The sequence below is a fragment of the Pelophylax lessonae genome (genome assembly GCF_965119305.1).
Source record: "Pelophylax lessonae genome assembly, chromosome: 1".
NCBI classification, from domain to species: domain Eukaryota; kingdom Metazoa; phylum Chordata; class Amphibia; order Anura; family Ranidae; genus Pelophylax; species Pelophylax lessonae.
Genome location: NC_138768.1, coordinates 69531762 through 69549474, shown reverse-complemented (window position 1 = coordinate 69549474; position 17713 = coordinate 69531762). Strand labels below are relative to the sequence as shown.

Sequence of the window (17713 nt, the reverse complement as noted above, 5' to 3'; positions counted from 1 at the left end):
AACCTCTGTGTTATAGACATGGGTGCCCATTAAAAATGGACTGCCTTACTGTAGTCCATGTCAATGCATTGCAATGCTCTTGAATGGACCCTAAACCCCATGGGTATTCCACTCTTTACCCCCACTATTCAGACATTAAAAAAATTAGATTTGAATGTATTTTGGCTTTGCGTCTGCTGTCCTTTCTCTGTTGAAAACGTATGATTTTGCTATAAGTTACTGTAGTTTAAGCACCTTCTCAATTATATAGAGCATAGTAGTTTTTTTAGTGTACTCCACAGACTTGGCAGATCTTTCAGGTAGGATTGTAAAACAAGCACCAGTGTAGAGTTGTTGGCAACAAGACGGCTTATATAGATGTCACATTATGAATAAAGTATGGAGAGGCAACAGGCTCGTCTTTGTGTAAGGAGTTTGTTGAAGTGTCAGCTGCACACTTGAACCTGAGCACAGAATATAATATTCCCTGCAGAAGACTAAAGCCCAAGTGCTAGCCTTGAAACCTCACATTTAGACTCCCTGCCAATATTCCAAATCTGATGTTAGATATTTTCTTAGGCTTTAATTTTACTTGTGAAAGTACACAAGGGTACGGTCTAACCCACAGCATTTAATGCCTCTGATTTTGCCTCCTTTACTGAATTGCTTGACTTAGGCCAGCCATAGACGGTTCTGCAGGAACTGGCTGAGATTTGAATCTTTTTGGGCAGGCTGAATGATCAACTTGGTACAATCAACTTGGACACAACCAGCCTGCTGGATTCTCTTGCAAATTATTGCTAGCAGTTGCTATAGCCGTTGGCGATAATCACGGTCTTCTCCTGGCGGGGATATCTACCCCTGCTGAGAGAAGACAATGGCGCGGTAGAAGGGATTCCTGCATCAACACTGTCTGTGCTGATGGGGCAATCAAGTGAATTTCCCTCTGTGTATGGCTGGCCTTCTCTGGCCATGTAGTCTCTGGCATTACAATAAGAGTCATTGTGACATCCAGTTTGCCTGTTGCTGTTGGCTTCTCTGAGAATAAGGTATAATAGTCCCAGGCAGGGCTCGATAAACCCCAGGCACCAGGTCGCATTGGCGACTAGAATTAGCGGCTTGGGCTACACTGCGGCAGGTGTCCTCTCCCCATGCCAGACATCCCAAGTCTAGCGCATGCAGGCTGCGGATCTCTGACACCTGCAAGTGCCATGCGATATCCCGACTCCAGGCTGTCAGAACAGAGCTGAGGAGAGATACAGGAAGCATTGGCTCTGCATGTTTCTTACAGCACCGCTCCTCACACTCTGTTGATGTCTCATCAGAGGAGCCAGCAGTACCTGCCAGCCATACCCGCCAGCAGTAAGTCACATGTGCAAGGGGTGCAACTTGCCCCATAACACACCTATTGTATATATCCCAGCATGTGCAGTGTTTCTGACTCCTACCACCATGACCACTTCAAATCACTTTAATATCTCTCAGAAGTAGTAAACTTCTGAATACTGATTTCATTTAATTTCAGGTTCTTGTATAGCGCTGTCAATTTACGCAGCGCTTTACATATACATTGCACATTCACATCAGTCCCTGCCCTCAAGGAGCTTACAATCTAAGGTCCCTAACTCACATACATACATAGTAGGGCCATTTTTTTTATACAGGGTCCAATTAACCTACCAGCATGTCTTTGGAGTGTGGGAGGAAACCGGAGTACCCGGAGGAAACCCACGCAGGCACAGGGAGAACATGCAAACTCCAGGCAGGTAGTGTCGTGGTTGGGATTCGAACCAGCGACCCTCTTGCTGCTAGGTGAAAGTGCTAACCACTACACCACTGTGCTGCCCATTTTATCATCCTCTAGTTGTGTGAAATTAGTGGGGGGCGAAGTACCCCTCTCTGAAATTAATTTTTGCAGTTTGGAAAGTCTGCCATGCGGCCCGTGGGTGTGCGGACTAAGATGCCGTGCTAGCCGGTAATTAAGGTTGCAGCTTTGCGGCCTGCTGGAGCGCAATGCTTACATTGGGGAACTGGTGCTGGCTTGTGGTGGCCAGGGCTGCAACAAGTAGTCACTGGTGGGGCTGAGGGTTTCTCCTGCCTGCTCTCACTGCCCGCCCATCCCTTTCCAAAGAGAAGAGGTTGAAGGTGTTGAGGCTTCATCTGGCACCCTGTCCTTACCAGTGAGTGGACAGGGAGTGTGGGGCAGCTGGTTGGAATGACCTCAGTTCCATTTACAACCTCACAAAGATGGAAACAGTTTATTATTTATTTTTATTTTTTTTAATGAAAATACATTTGTTTCTTATTTTTAATCCTCTCCCTGTCATGCCACAACCTGCAATCTGACCCTGCCTGTCACTTAGGAGATCCGCCCGCTTTGTTTACACAAGCGGGTGGATTTCCACACTAGATCCCTGACGATCGGGGGAAGAGCAGCGGTGATCACCACCGCTCCTCCCCTGGCCCAACTCCCGCTGTAACCGAATACAGCGGGAGCGAGCCTCCGGCGGCGCGCGCACGCCGCCGAGAGAGGGGATTGTCTGGAGACATAGGTCTACGTCGCCAGACGATAACGAGCCACTGTGCCGCAGTACAGTCAACGTGACTGGTCGGCAAGTGGTTAAAATGTAGCTCTGGAAAAATATTTAAAGTTCTAGTTCATGGGTGTCCAACCTTTTGGCTTCTCTGGGCCACATTGAGTGTACAGAAATTTTCGGGCCGCATATAAAATATATACTATAGTTAAGGTATATAAGTAATAAAACGCTGCAACTCCCCCCCCCCCCCCCCCCGCGCTAATTTAACACAACTAGAGGATGATGAAATGGAATCGGTATACAGAGGTTTACTACTTCTGAGAGATATTAAAAGAACACTCTAACCACCATAACCACTTCACTGATTTGAAAGTGGTGATGGTGGGAGAAGTCAGAAACACTGCACATGTTGGGATATTTACAGTTGTGTGCTGGGGGGTAGTTGCACCCTTAGCACATGTGACTTAGGCAGCCAGAAAATGTCATGTCCCTTATTCATACATGTATGAACAAGGACATGACATATTATGACAAAACACAACTAAAAAACATATTGCAACAATTTACACATGCTAATGCACATACCTTTTCTACTTATTTTGCAGACTGCTGGTGCGGTTACTGCTGGCCCATCAGTGCAGCCTCCCAGTGTCCACAAATGCAGCCTGATCAGTGCCCATCAGTTCATGCTCAGTGACCATCAGCCCAGCCTCGTCAGTGCAAATCAATGCAGCTTGATCAGTGCCCATAAGCTCAGAATCACCAGTGTCCATAAATGCAGCCTGTTCAGTGCATAGGGATTAGAGGGAGGAGAGCCGCCGGATTACACAGGGTGCTGTCTATCATAGGAGCCAGTCCAGGAGATGGGACAGCGGCCTCTGGGTAAGCTGGAGATCCCCGCTCAGTGTAATCTGGTGGCGCTCCCCCCCCCCCCTTTCCCCTCCAAAACAGCAAAATGGCCCAGCGGGACCTGTGGTAGGGTTGGCCCTGGGGGCCCCTCTGCCCCAACCCCCAACTTGCAGTTCACCTGCCCAGGATTAGCCCTACAAAGCGGGACAAAACTAGGGACATCTGGTCACCCTAGGCTAGTGGCCAGCAGGTCCCACAGGTCATGGTCAGCTTCCAGAAGAAACAGGGCATGGCCAGTGGCCAGCAGGACCCACAAGTCAGTGGCAAGCTGGGCCCAAAAGTCCACAGCCAGCTCCCAGCTGGCCGCAGGCCTGTGTGTCCTGCTGGGAGCTGGCCGCAGGCCTGTGTGTCCTGCTGGGAGCTGGCCGCAGGCCTGTGTGTCTTGCTGGTCACTAATCGGATGGTCCAGTTAGCCGCTGACCTGTAGGTTCTGCTGGGAGCTGGCCCATGGGCTGTGCGTCATGGCAGCCCGAGCCAGTCATGCGTCCCGACTCCCTGGCGTGCCCATTTCTCTGATTGCCTCCGAAATCTGGGAGTTGAAGTTTGTTAGCTGCGCTGCTGTAAGTTCTCCACTCAATGGAAGTTTAAGCTCGCATGGACTACAACTCCCAGAATGCAATAGTCGACCGCCGCGGCCCTGGCCCAACTTCCTCCGAATCAAAAAAAAAAAAACAGCAGCAGGTGGTGGGCCGCAGGTTGGACATGCCTGGTCTAGTTGAAATTCGTATACAGTATGCCAAGAGTTATTCTGTTATGTTCTGCCACATTATGGAGCTACACCTGTTTCTTCCTCAGTGTATTCAACACATAAAGCCTGCTCTTGGATGCATATCTCTAAAAGTGCGGTCCTCTCCATTTCCTTTTGTAACCAACACCCCCTTCTATTCCTGACCTATGGCTGACCTGTTTTAGATTGCCATCACATGTAGTGGAGCCCAGCTGGCTCACAGTACTGGCTCTTTGTCTGTTTTTTTTTTTTTTTTGATGTACAGAGGATTACAGGAAATATAGATAGATTGAGGGTCATTTTTCTACCACTGTTTGACACCTCATGTACACTGGGAGTTTATCCACCGTTCCTGTGGTTCTAGCCTCCCAGGCATTTGTGCTTTGATTCGTACTGCCCTTAAACTGGGAGTAAACTCTCATACATGTCTTTAATCATAGGTAATGTAAATATCTCCTAAACGTGCTCTGTTTAGGGGATATTTATAAATGCAACTGGTTCCTTCAGAGTCCTGTGCCCTAAGCGGCGGCTCTCGCGCGCGGCAGTGACGTCGTCACAGCTCTGGCCTCTCTCACAGCCAAGGTCTGTGAAACCGGAAGGAAGACCGGGTGAAGATGGAGGGCTTCGTCCCAAGGCAAGTTTCACTTAATGCGCTAGCATGTGATTCATATTAGCACATAATAACTTTGCCTTGCAGGTTTAAAAAAAATATCAAATTTGCTGGCGATTTACTACCGCTTTACATTCATACCGCTATATGCATAGTGAAGCCCCATCCAGCCTCAGCCGCTTTCAGCCTCTCAAGCATTTAACGCGGCTCTGAAATGTTGCACTCTTGTTTGTGTGGTGATCTATCTTCCGTTAAAAAAAAAAAAAAAAAAATGTTCGGACTTATGCCTTGTACACACAATCAGATCGAGTGAAAAAAATCGCTTTTCAAATTAATTGCACGATAATCTGATCATTAGTACACAGCTCGCGACAGCCCATCATGACATTTTGTCCAACAAAATCCGAAGGGACAAACACGAAAACTTTTGTCGTACGATAGTTTAATCAGTACAGTATGCGTCCGCTTAAAATCTATACACAAAGACCACGCAAAATCAGAAACACGAAAATAACCCGGAAAAAGCCTGGCTGCCATTGTTTTTGTTTTGCACTATCCGATACGTAGCTACGCAACCAGGAAGCTTTTCTAGAATCGTACGAAAAAAATCATACGTTTAGTACGCGTTGTTGAATTTGATACTAGTATCATGCAACAAAATGCGAACGATACGTCGCTTGATTATCTGATCGTGTGTACGAGGCATTATTCTGAAGATTTTTGGTGTGCTTGTGAATATTTACGCTATGCGAGTTGTGGCTTCCAGCCGGTGTTTGCTGCAGCACCCATTACTTTAGCGCCCATTCTAGGAACGCGTGTGATGGGAATATGGGTGATTGCCATTGTCTTGAACCCCGAAGTCACCAGGAATGAAAGTAAGGGTAAATCCAAAATGGAGTCCATTTGAGTTGCCCCTAGAACAAGAAAAGAGTGGACATCTTCCTATATGGACTCCTGTGATAACTGTCTAAAATGGGATTTCTCTCACAATAGAAATATAATCTCTCACTTCCTGTTGAATCTACAAGACAGGAAGTGAAAAATCTCCATAATTAGCCACAGCTGGAAAGCAACAAATTACTTTGGATTTTACCTTCCTCCTACTCTATCCCGGTGAAAATAGATTTTTGCCTTTTTTAGTTAAAGTTTAATTGTTGTACTCTGCCCCCATTTCAGAGTTTTTGCTTGTTTACTGTTTCATTAACCACATAGTAAGAATTGGGAAAGTTCTCAAGCAGAAGCACAGCCATAAAACGCTTATAAAGAAGGAACATTCTCTTTCTAGTTTTGCTAATTATAGGCCACTTTTTTCACCGCCACCTCCCCTTTTAGTTAAAACCATATTGGTTTTATAGCATAACATTACGTAACTGTAGACTACATTCTCACCCACAGACCTTTTGGATGGGTTGCTAAATATGGTTGTATTTTGCCCACTCGGCATTACCATCATTCAGAAAATGCATTGTGTTTCTCTTTCGTTCATTGACGGACACAGCTCTTGGTATTCAGAACCATTGGGTTATACTGCCCCTACAGGAGTAGGACACTAGGCAGAAAATAATTCTGGCTGCACCCATGGGCAGTACTAGGGGGTATACTCCCTCTCTCTGCTATAGCCACTGTGTGTTTGTTTTTTTTTTGTCTGCCTAGTCTAGACCTAGTTCCTTGCTGGGATCTTTTGGATAGAAATTTTTTTTCTCTTGGATTTTTTCCTGTGGGATCTACACTCAACTGCCTGATTGGACGACAGGCTGGATAATCTAGATCCAGTGGTCATCCCACTATGGCCAGCGAGAGCGCGCAGACCTCAGCTCCGCACTAGGTCGGCCGCGACATAGACCCTCTTGATGAGGGCTGGCCTGCGAATTAAACGCCTCGCGAGTCTCAGCCAGAGTCACAGCGTTCCTCCTGGGCGACAGCCCCCCCTCTCATTTCGATGGTGAGGGGTTCTGTCTTGAGCGATGCCCATCCGGTTCCTGGTATGGTGAGTAGCTGTCCTCCCTCTCCCCTTGGAGGGTTTTGGGGTAGACGTGGGCCCCTCCTTAGGACGGTTGGACCCCCGTGTTCCCCTCCTTCCCTTCAGGCACTCCCCCCTCCCTACATACCCTGTTGCTGTTTCGGTGGTCTGGTCCACCTCCTGGAGTTGGGGGCTAGGAGCGCGCCACCTGACTATCGGCTGTGCTGAGGGGGGTGTTGTACCTGGTGGGGGCTCCTGCCAGGGCCCCCTGTCCTGCCTGGGTCTGTCCTTGAGGCCTGGGGATCCCTCCTAGCTCCCTGGAAGCCTCATGGGGCTGCCATTTTGTTGTATCCTATGTTTCTATGCATGGCAGCCATGTTTGTGTAGTGCGGACATTTTGTGGTGGTTTGCCATTGAAAATAGCGGCGGCCATGACAGTGGAGCCCTGTGGACAGCTATTTTTGACGGTGGGAGCTCCTCATCCCCTGGTGCTGACTCCTGGATCCTTTCACTTCCTGATTGCAGGTGGAGTGCAGATTATCCTGGTGGTTGCAGGTGCCTGTTTCTGCTGGGTGGTGAGTCTGGTGAGGAGTACCTTTCTTCCACAGGCTACTAAGAGCAAGGAACCTCGTCGTAGACTTGGGCTCTCCTCGGCTCATAGGAAGTTTTTTTGCCCCTTAGGGTTGACTGACAAGGGCTCGAAGCCTTTCAGGGCCCTCCTGGAGGATCCAAACGAACCTGGTTTGGCAAGCCGAGAGTGGGCTTCTCCAGACCCGCGGTCAAGGCTCGTTCCTTCAACGTGATGGTGCGCCCTCACCCGTATCGAGGGTGGGGGGACATCTTCGCTTGTTTTCGGACCCTTGTACTTCCTTGATACAAGACAAGTGAGTCAACTAAGTCATTCGGTCCAGCTACAAGATCGAGTTTAGCTCTTGTCCCCCGACAAGGTTTTTCCTTCCAACTTGTGCCTGTCCCCGGACTGCTTACAAGGTCTGTTTGGGGCGGTACAAGACCTAGGTGATTGTCCTGGTTCCGATTTTAACGTTTTCAAAGTTTTTACTCAAACCAGTTTACAGTTCCCAGGAATGAAGGCAAGGTGCGTCCAATCCTGGACCTCAAGGCGCTGAACCTCTTTGTGTGCAGAAGTTCAAAATGGAGTCCATTCGCAAGGTGGTGGCATCCCTGCGTCGGGAGGATTTTCTTGCCTCTATATACATCAAGGATGCTTACCTTCACATTCCGATATGTGCTGGTCACCACCAGCGCTTCCTCTGCTTTGCCGTGGTAGAGGATAGGGCTGAACGATAGTCGATATGATATCGACTATCGTTCTGCGGCCGTAGGCGATATTCATATCGCCGAGGTCACGATATTTGTATAGGCAGGGGGAAGGGATTCGGAGGAGGACAGGACTCACAGACTTCCGTGTTAGGCAGGGACTCGGAGGAGAACTCACACATCCAATCTACTGCAGGCTGCAGCCCGCCCACACGTTCAGTGAGTCTCACTCTCCGCCCTAGTTTTCTCAATGGCACATTCAGGGAACCAATCACGCCGTGAGCAGCTGCAGAGCTAACTAATCACGCGTGCCTGCACACCTGATTGGTTCCCTGAATGTGCCATTGAAAAAACTAGGGCGGAGAGTGAGACTCACTGAACGTGTGGGGCGGGCTGCAGTGCACGAGTGAGTCAGTGTATGCAGCTGTGCTCCTTTCCCGGCTCCTAGTCCACCGCTCCAGCTTCCTACCACCACTGCCAGTATATATGTGAAATACAATAAATAATCTATATTGACATGGTGTGTATAAAAAAAGGGAAAAGTAGATGTATGTATGTATATGTAGAGGAAAATAAATTATTAATAATTCAGAGGTGATTTATATATTTATATATTAATAATTTATTTTCCTCTACACATACATACATACATACATACATCTACTTTTACCTTTTTTTTATACACACCATGTCAATATAGATTATTTATGGTATTTCACATAAATACTGGCAGCACCAATCACTTCCTCTTCCTCTTCCTCTTCGTTTTTATAATCTATTATATAACCCCTTCCAGGGTTATATTCTGAAGTGGGCTTCAGCCAACCTCCTTTATATTTCTCCATATAAAGGACGGGTCCCTCAATATCGCAATATATATCAATGGAAAAAAAATATCGCAATATATTTTTTTTCCAATATCGTGCAGGCCTAGTAGAGGAGCATTATCAGTTTGTGGCATTACCCTTTTTAGTCTCACCCGAGCTCTTTGGGTTGTCGCAAAATGGGGGATCGTGGTATTGGGCTACTTGGACTACCTCCTTCTGGAGATCACCATAAGATATCTGAGGGAGTTCAGCTGGATTCTGAATTTTCAGAAGTCTGCTCTGGTTTCATCCAGAAAACTGGACTTTATGGGTCTGACTCTGGACTTGGCCTTAGCCAGAGTGTTCCTCCCTCTGGACAAACTCCAGAAACTGCAGGTTGTACTTTGTCTCCTGCTGTCCAGCAGAAGGTAATCCCTCCGGACTTGCATGCTGGTGCTGGACCTGATGGTGTCTACCTTTGAGGCGGTTCTGTTTGCACAGTTCCATACATGGTCCTTTTTAAAGGGAGATTCTGGGCAACTGGGACAAGAATCGTCAGTCTCTGGACAATTGGAGCCAGATGAGCCTCGGAACGAAACAGTCCCTTATACAGTGGCTTCGTTCTCTGGCGATTCGGCTGGGCAAATCCTTATTCCTCTTGTATTGGACATTGGTCACCACGGATGCCAGCCTGTCCTGGTTGGGAGGCAGCGTCGGCAAAAATTCTGCTCAGGGGGTCTGGGCACTGGAAGAGTCCAGACTACCGGTCAATATTGGACGGGTCCTCTTCAGGGATGTCCAGTGTGCATTCAATCGGACAATGCCATGGCTTATGTCAATCACTAGGGGGCACAAGAAGTGTTCTGGCGGCTTTGGAGGTAGCCAGCATTCTAAGGTGGGCAGAACGTTTCATTCCAGTTCTCTCCGTAGTACCGGCGTTGGACCAAGGGGAGTGGTCACTTCATCCGGAGGCATTTCGTCAGTTGTGTCTCCGGTGGGACATCCCCGTGGTGGATCTGTTGGGTTTTTCGGCTCAACAGGTGCAGAGGTTTGTGGCTCAATCAGGGGATCCTCTGGCGGTCACAACAGACGCGCTGGTGGCCCCGTGGGGTCAGTATTGTCTGATTTACGCCTTCCCTCTCAAGCTTCTGCCAAGACTTCTACCCAAGATTCCGGTCGCCTTAGTGGCCCTGAACTGGCCTCGCTGGGCTTGGTAGGCTGATCTGGTGTGGCTGGTCGCCGATGTTCCTTGGAAGTTTCCTCTCAGGGAGGATCTGCTGTCCCAAGGGTCATTCTTCCATCCTGCTTAATGTCGCTGGCTTTGAAGGATTGGCTGTTGAACGCCAGGTGCTGAAGAATAGAGTCAGTAATTCCAATGCGGTTAAAAGCCAAAAGATCTACCATCGTACGTGGAAGATGTACATCGCGTGCTGGGAGTCTCTTGGGGTTCATCCTCGCACTTTTTTGGTGGCTCGGATCTTGACCTTCATTCAAGGGGGGGTTGAGCAGCCCTTGGCCACACACTACCTGGTGTGTACTTTTTCTTCAGGGAGTTTGGCACTTGGCTCTCAGTCCTCCGGAAGCCTCCTTTTGAGAATCTTCAAGAGATTCCCCTGCCTAAGCTGTCCCAGAAGGTGACCTTTTTGGTGCCTATTTCCTGTTACTTGTGTGGTTCTTTGCCCCTGTCCGTCTTCCCTTCCTCAGGTTGTCTCTGATTTTCATTTGAAGACATTGTGTTGCCTTCCCTGTGTCCCAGGCCAAACATCCAAAGGAAATTGCTTTGCATGCCTTGGATGTGGTACGGACGATTAGGGTGTTCCTGGCAGCTACAGAGTCTTTTAACATTGTCTCAGAGGTGTTCTATTGGATTTAGGTCAGGCGAGAGTGGGGGCTATTCAATGGTGTCAATTCCTTCATCTTCCAGGAACTGGCTGCATACTTTCGCCACATGAGGCCAGGCTTTGTGCACCAGCAGGAACCCAGGACCCACTGCACCAGCGTAGGGTCTAACAATGGGTATAATAATTTCATCCTGATACCTAATGGCAGTCAGGGTGCCATTGTCTAGCCTGTAGAGGTCTGTCTATCTCTCCATCGTTATGCCTCCCTAGACCATCACTGACCCACCACCAAACCTGTCATGCTGAACGATGTTACATGCAGCATAAAGTTTTCCACGGTTTCTCCAGACCCTTTTTCATGTCCGTCACATGTTCTCCGGGTGAACCTGCTCTCATCTCTGAAAAGCACATGACGGCGGACCTGCCATTTCTGGTGTTCAATGGCAAATGCCAGTCGAGCTCCACGGTCCCAGGCAGTGAGCAACAGGGCCCACTAGAGGACATTGGACCTCTACTGGGCCCTCTAAGGCCACCCTCATGAAGTCTGTTTCTAGTTGTTTGGTCAGACATTTACACCAGTGGCCTGCTGGAGGTAATTTTGTAATGCTCTGGCAATGCTCATCCTGTTCCTCCTTGCACAAAGGAGCAGATACCGGCCCTGCTGATGGGTTAAGGACCCATCCATCTCTCCTAGAGTAACTGCCTTTCTTCTGGAATCTTCTCTATGCTCTTGAGATTGTGCTGGGAAACACAGCAAACCTTCTGGCAATGGCACATATTGATGTGCCACCCTGGAGAAGTTGAACTGCCTATGCAGCCTCTATAGGGTCCAGATATCTCCTCATGCTACCAGTAGTGACACTGACCCTAACCAAATGCAAAACTAGTGAAAAACAGTGAGATAAGATGAGTAGGGTCAGTGGCCTACACCTGTTAAACCATTCCTGTTTTGGAGGTCAACTCATTGTTGCCCATCTGGTGCACCTGTTATTTCATTAACACCAAAGCAGCTGAAACTGATTAGGAACCCCCTCTGCTACTTAACTGACCAAATCAATAGCCCAGGAGTTTGACTTGATGCTATACTGATTTAAAAAGTGTTCCTTTAATTTTTTTGAGCAGTGAATTTCCTGGTAATACAGAGCCAGAGGACAAGCTGCACATGCTCAGTTTAGTGTGTATTGCTAGAGAGGTTTTTTTTTTTTCCCCCTTGGGGGGGGGGGGGGGGTGCATGTAATCGGCACAGTGCCAATCAGCACTGTCCGGACAGAGGGTCAGGGGTCCTGTATCCTGATAGGGCAGTGAGTGCAGAATAAAAACTCATCCTACAAGCTTTAAGCAGACACTTGGAAGTCACGAGACTGCTATATACTGCTAATTAGAAAAGGTATTTAGCAGTTTATATTTACTAAGATAATTGCATTTCCATGTTGTGTACTGTGGGAGACAAAATATAGTGAATGCAGGTTCTGGCTTTAGTAACACTTTAAGTGTTAATGTTTTGAGCGAACTAGAGATGTTAAAAAAGCATCTGGAGAATATAAAGCCACATACAAAATTCAGGGAGGTCCGGGTAACGTAAAATGTCTTGTAAATCAACAGAATGTTTAAAGGAATACTGTGGACGAAACAAAAATTTAGCAACAAACTTTAAAAAAACATAAACTCTTAGAGTGGAACTTAACTTTTACTTAACTTTGACTAGTGTTAATCCTTATGTTTCTAGCATTCATAAATAAAGTATTATATTGGCTTGTTTTTACCTTTTCTTTTTTTTTTTTTTCTACATTTCTTCAGTTACTTTTTAGTTTCCATGCCTATGCAAATGATCTACATCCCAGGAGCATTATCCGATCCCTCACCAGACAGACAGTGCTGCTGTCCAAGGGGCCCCCTGTGTACCTTCATCCAGAGTGGGTGGTGTATTACTGGCCAGATCACTGGGGGAAAAGCCTTAGTCCCCGTTCACACTAAGGCGACCTGTGAGGCGACCTGGTCGCCGTATGTCGCCTTCCATAGGGAAGCTGCGGACCCGTTCTAATAGGAGCGACACAAGTCGCTCCGACTTAGAAAAAGGGTCCGGAGCTTCTTTGGGGCGACCAGGAGGCGACCGCCATAGACTTCAATGTTATGAAGTCTGTGGCGGCCGCTCCGAGGTCGCGGCACGCTGCTCGCACCTATGTGAACGGGGCCTAAAACTAATGCAGCCACCACATCTGATTGGTAAGCTGCAATATGTTACATTTTTGGTTTAAGGCCCCTTTCACACTAGCAGACCGTTCAGATCCGCCTGTCATCTCTATGGGGCAGCAGATGTCAGCGGAGACATGTCCGCTGACATCCGATCCGTCAAATCTGGACGGATGGAAACCCAATTTTCCATCCGTCCAGCGGATCGGATGAAAACGGACAGGCGGTCCGTTCCCATTCCATTCCCCCATAGAGAACAGCGGGGACCTGACAGCTATGTCTCCGCACACAGCGCGGAGACAGAGCTGCCATCCGCCTGCTCAATGGGGGGTCGGCGGATCGATCCCCCGCTGAGAAAAACTGAGTCCGCCGACGGACTCCCTGTGTGAAAGGGGCCTAATACTGCTTTCGTTTTTCTTTACACAAGCCTTATTTTTTTTTTACATCTCTTGCAAGAAGAAAAAGGTACAGTGTATCTTTCTCCATTCAAGAGTAGAAAAAACAGGGGTGGTTGTATAAGTACTAATTACTGTGATTGTCGAATCGCAGGCTATCGCAGCAATCGTGATTGAGCCAATCCTATTGACCATTGGAATGTCACCCAGAGGTGTTGGTGACTGCACAGAACAGAGATATGCTCATATGTGGCCCTGCAGGAGAAGACCCATTTCAATGAAACGGCTTACACACTTTGTCAAGGGGTTGATTTTGATGCTTTATTTTTGGGTACTTCATTTGGCAATGAAAGTGTTGTGTTTTTGGGCTATTTGTGGCCTGCCCAATTTGATTGGTGGGCACATGCTGCAACCCATTGAGCACTTGTGTAGTCTCAGTAGACATGCCCAAACACGACTTCATAGTCACTCTAGGTGTTAGGAACTGATTTTTTAATTTTTAGTACTGATATGTTTGGATCTTGCATTGAAAATGTACTTTAGTTGGTTTAAGCTGGCTGTACACTGTACGAGTTTCAGCTGGTCCCTGAGGATTCTCACAAAATCCACTCCATGGGCAGCAGTCACCTGCCCCCCACCACCACCCGATATCCCTCAGTTGAAAAAGGTAAAGAGTCGGGCAGAAAGTTGTTGGCTGAATAGCGGCTGCATCCAGTTAGGCGCAGTCACTGTGTCGGCTGCCAAATTACATTAGCCGCTGCAGAAGGTTTGTCCATTCGCACTGTATAAGCATGGATTTTTATTTTTGTTTTTCAGCCAGCGTATGACCAGCTTTAGTCAGTAGGGAAATGGTGCAGAACAGCATTCCAGCACCCAACCTAAACGCCTTTCTTTTGATTTGACTCTAGTAAACTGAAATCCTATTGGTTTTCAGTCACATATAATCATTCACCATGCATTGCTCACATCTGACCGGCAGCAATAAATCCCATTCAGAAATTTTAGGAATAGAATCCCACATTTGCTCGGTAGTAACAGGCATAATAAACATTTCAAAGCTGTTCTATTTTAGGTATTTAGAAGTGTTTGGGCCTGTAATTAAAATCCGCTCATCTTAGATGGGAAATGGAAAGGCAATATGATCAAATATTTCTCTAACTAAATTTGACACTTCTGCCCTGTGCAGTCAGCTTGGTGAAAAGGAAACTTCATTAGGCTAAGTTTAGACATGTGTTTTTTTTTTTTTTTTTGGGGGGGCGCAAAAATGCATAGTTGAGCCACTTTAACGCTGCTTCCCTTAAGCTGTATTAGTCAGGGGTGTTTTCATGCCGTGGTTGTGATGCTTTGCTTTGTACCAGTTGCAAAATCTACCTGAAATGTAGTGATCGTCAGGCGACATGCCCGTCAACTGTCATACACATAGGTGAACGGGGAAGCAGTGCAAACGCCCTGCATTTGTTGTCAGAAATAGGGTTAACACAGCTGGGGAGGCGGCGTTACGTTGCCTCCTCACTGCCTGTCAAGTCGCTTCTGATGCATGATCTGAGCACAGAACGAGCTACAGAGAACAGACAGATTTTTACATCCATCCAAATCTACCCTTTTATTGTCTAAACAAGTTCTGGTGTTTCCACTTAGCTGTGTAACCTCCTAGGTCTTCTGTGTTTTGGTCTAAAGATGGCAGGAAATTATCAGGAAATGACCAGAATGTTGTCCTTGTTGCTGTTCCAAAACACTTGTTAACCACTTGCTGACTTGCATAACTGTAAATATTCGTCATTATTTTGACGTTAAACGCTGGGTTATGGCAGCAGCTAGCTACCATAACCCTATAATCATTATTTACAGCAGGCGGCCAGCTTTCATATAAAAGTGGTCCCAGCTTTTTGCTAGCCCATCCCCCGAAAGCCACCTCCAACCCGGACACAAAGGACTCCAGGACTGCGGTCAGTGCATCGATGGATGGTTGGGACCCGCAGCCTCCGAGAGGGCATCTGGTGGGGAGATGTGCTCCAAAGACTCATGAGTCACCAGGGGGACCCCACAAAAAAGGTGTAAAACACTGCAAGGGACAACCCCCCACTGCGCTGGCAGCACCACCTGGTCGCCAGGTACAAAGCACCAGGCGATCCTTAGCAGAGAGGGAGAAAACCTCACCAAACTCACCACCCAGCAGAAACAGGCACTTGCAACCACCAGGCAGCTAGCTACCATAACCCCATTATTGTTTACAGCAGGCGGCCAGCTTTCATATAAAAGTTGTCCTAGAGGAGGATTTGCTGAATGATCACTTTTTGGGCAGTGGTAGAGGTGCCCCTGCCATTTCCCATTAGCCTCCGAGCTTACTGGTGCAGTTGGTAAGCCCAGGGTCCATCCGATCCGTTGAAAGCCTGGGCAGGAAGCAGAGTGAGGACAAGATAGCCCCCCACTTGGCTCTATGCCCTTGGAGGATCGGAGCATTGTCTGATGTCACTTCTGTCTCTGGCTTAAAGGGATTTTATTTTTATTTTTTTGCTTTTAAATGTAAATGAGAACTCTGGGGTCTTTTTTGACCCCAGATCTCTCAATAAAGAGGACCTGTTATGTTTGTTTCTATTATAAGATTTTTATTACATTCCTTGTAATAGGAATAAAAGTGATCAGAAAAATAAGAAGAAATTTAAAGTGCCCCATCCCTCCGAGCTCGTGTTTATAGTTTTCATTTTCAAAGCTTAACTGAACAAGCTGAAGATGGAGGTGGATTGGTTGCCATGCTCCAGATTGTCTATTCCTGTGTATATGCAACTAGATGTAGACGTAAATCTTTAGCCCCCTTGAGAATTATCTTGCCATTGAGCATCCTGGAATGCTGAGCATAAACATTGAAGAGTGTTTTTTAATACAAGCTCTGTATCTTTCACAATGTTTAGCAATAATTTGTCTGCTGCAAGAATTTACCACAACACATCCAAAAATTTTGGCTTTAGCATTTCCTCTGGTATATCACTAGTCATACAGGGTCAGCATGACCGGACATAATGACACTTAATAGCAGATTGGATTGTCAAGGCACCAGGCTATTGTGACAACAGTCACTGTGCTATGATGAAAAAAGGAGATTACTTCAATTATAACCTAGTGTCTCGTGAATGCGCATTTTTGTGCATAAGGCAGCCCTCTTTATCAGTGGGCTAACCTACGTACAGCAAACTCGCCAAAGATCGCGTGCATTTTTGGGTGTTGAGATTCGTATGCTTTTATTCCCGGTTTGTTGCACAATAAACCACGCATCTGCTTACTTTGTTTAAAAAAAAAAAAAATGAATAGCAATGAAAGGCACCACAAGCATGATGCACGTTCACAGAATGTTCAGGTGTGAATGCAGCCTTAATGAGTTCATAGTCTTCATATTCATGTTAACCAGGGCTTGACAAATTTTCCTGAAATCTAGGAGCCAGCTAAAAAAGTTTGGAGCCAGTTTTTTTTTTTTTTTTAAACTAACAACCAAGCTTTATTTAATAAAACTGATACTAAATTTACACATAAATACGACTAGAACCCCACTCTCCTCTAGCACAATTGGATGAAAACAGACTGTCTGTCTCTTTCCATCCGATGCCATCTGATCCGATCCATCCGTCTGCTTTTGGTGGACAGGATCAGATGGCGGCAGATTACTGCTCCATAGAGGAGAATCAAGGGTCCGATCAGGTCTGCCTGAAAAACTGACAGGCGGACCTGATCAGACAGCCTGTGTGAAAGGGGCCTTCGGCTGTGGCATGGCGACGAGAAAAAAAAAAGAGATATATATATATATATATAGATATAGATATAGATATATATTTATATATATATAGAGAGAGAGAGATATATAGATATATATTTATATATATATATATAGATATATATATATAGATATATAGATATATATATATATATAGATATATATATATATATATATATATAGATATATATATATAGATATATAGATATATATTTTTTTTAATAATTGGAAAAAAAGAATTTTTTTTTATTTTTTTAATCATTAAAAAAAAGAAAAAAATATATATTTTTTTTTTACATTTAAAAAATAAATTAAATAATAATAACCACACTCCCTGTCAAAGGTAACTAACTGGACAGGGAGATGGTAATGAATGAATTGAGAAAAGGCAGTGGAAACAGTCATTACTCCCGGCCTCCACAAGAGGACGCCAGTTCCCCATTGGAAGCCTGTCATCTCAAGTAGGCCGAAAAGCCGGGGCCTCGATTTTCGGACGGCCCGGAAGTCCGTGCACTCCGTGCGCGGAAGTCCGGGCAAAAATGACAGGACACCTTCTGCAGGGCACCCCCAGGCGCCAGGTCGCTAATTCTAGTCGCAAATGCGACCTGGCGCCCGGGGATTGTCGAGCCCTGATGTTAACCTTGGGACTGGGCTTGAAGCAGAACTTAACTGCAACATCTATCTCCTCCCTGACCTTTTTCTGTGGTGCCATCTTTAA

General features: G+C 46.5%; 1 protein-coding gene across 1 annotated transcript in view; it reads left to right on the top strand.

The window, feature by feature from the left end:
- Positions 1 to 17713, top strand: part of GOLPH3 (golgi phosphoprotein 3) — a 47700-nt gene that overhangs the window by 6338 nt on the left and 23649 nt on the right. The window lies entirely within an intron of this gene.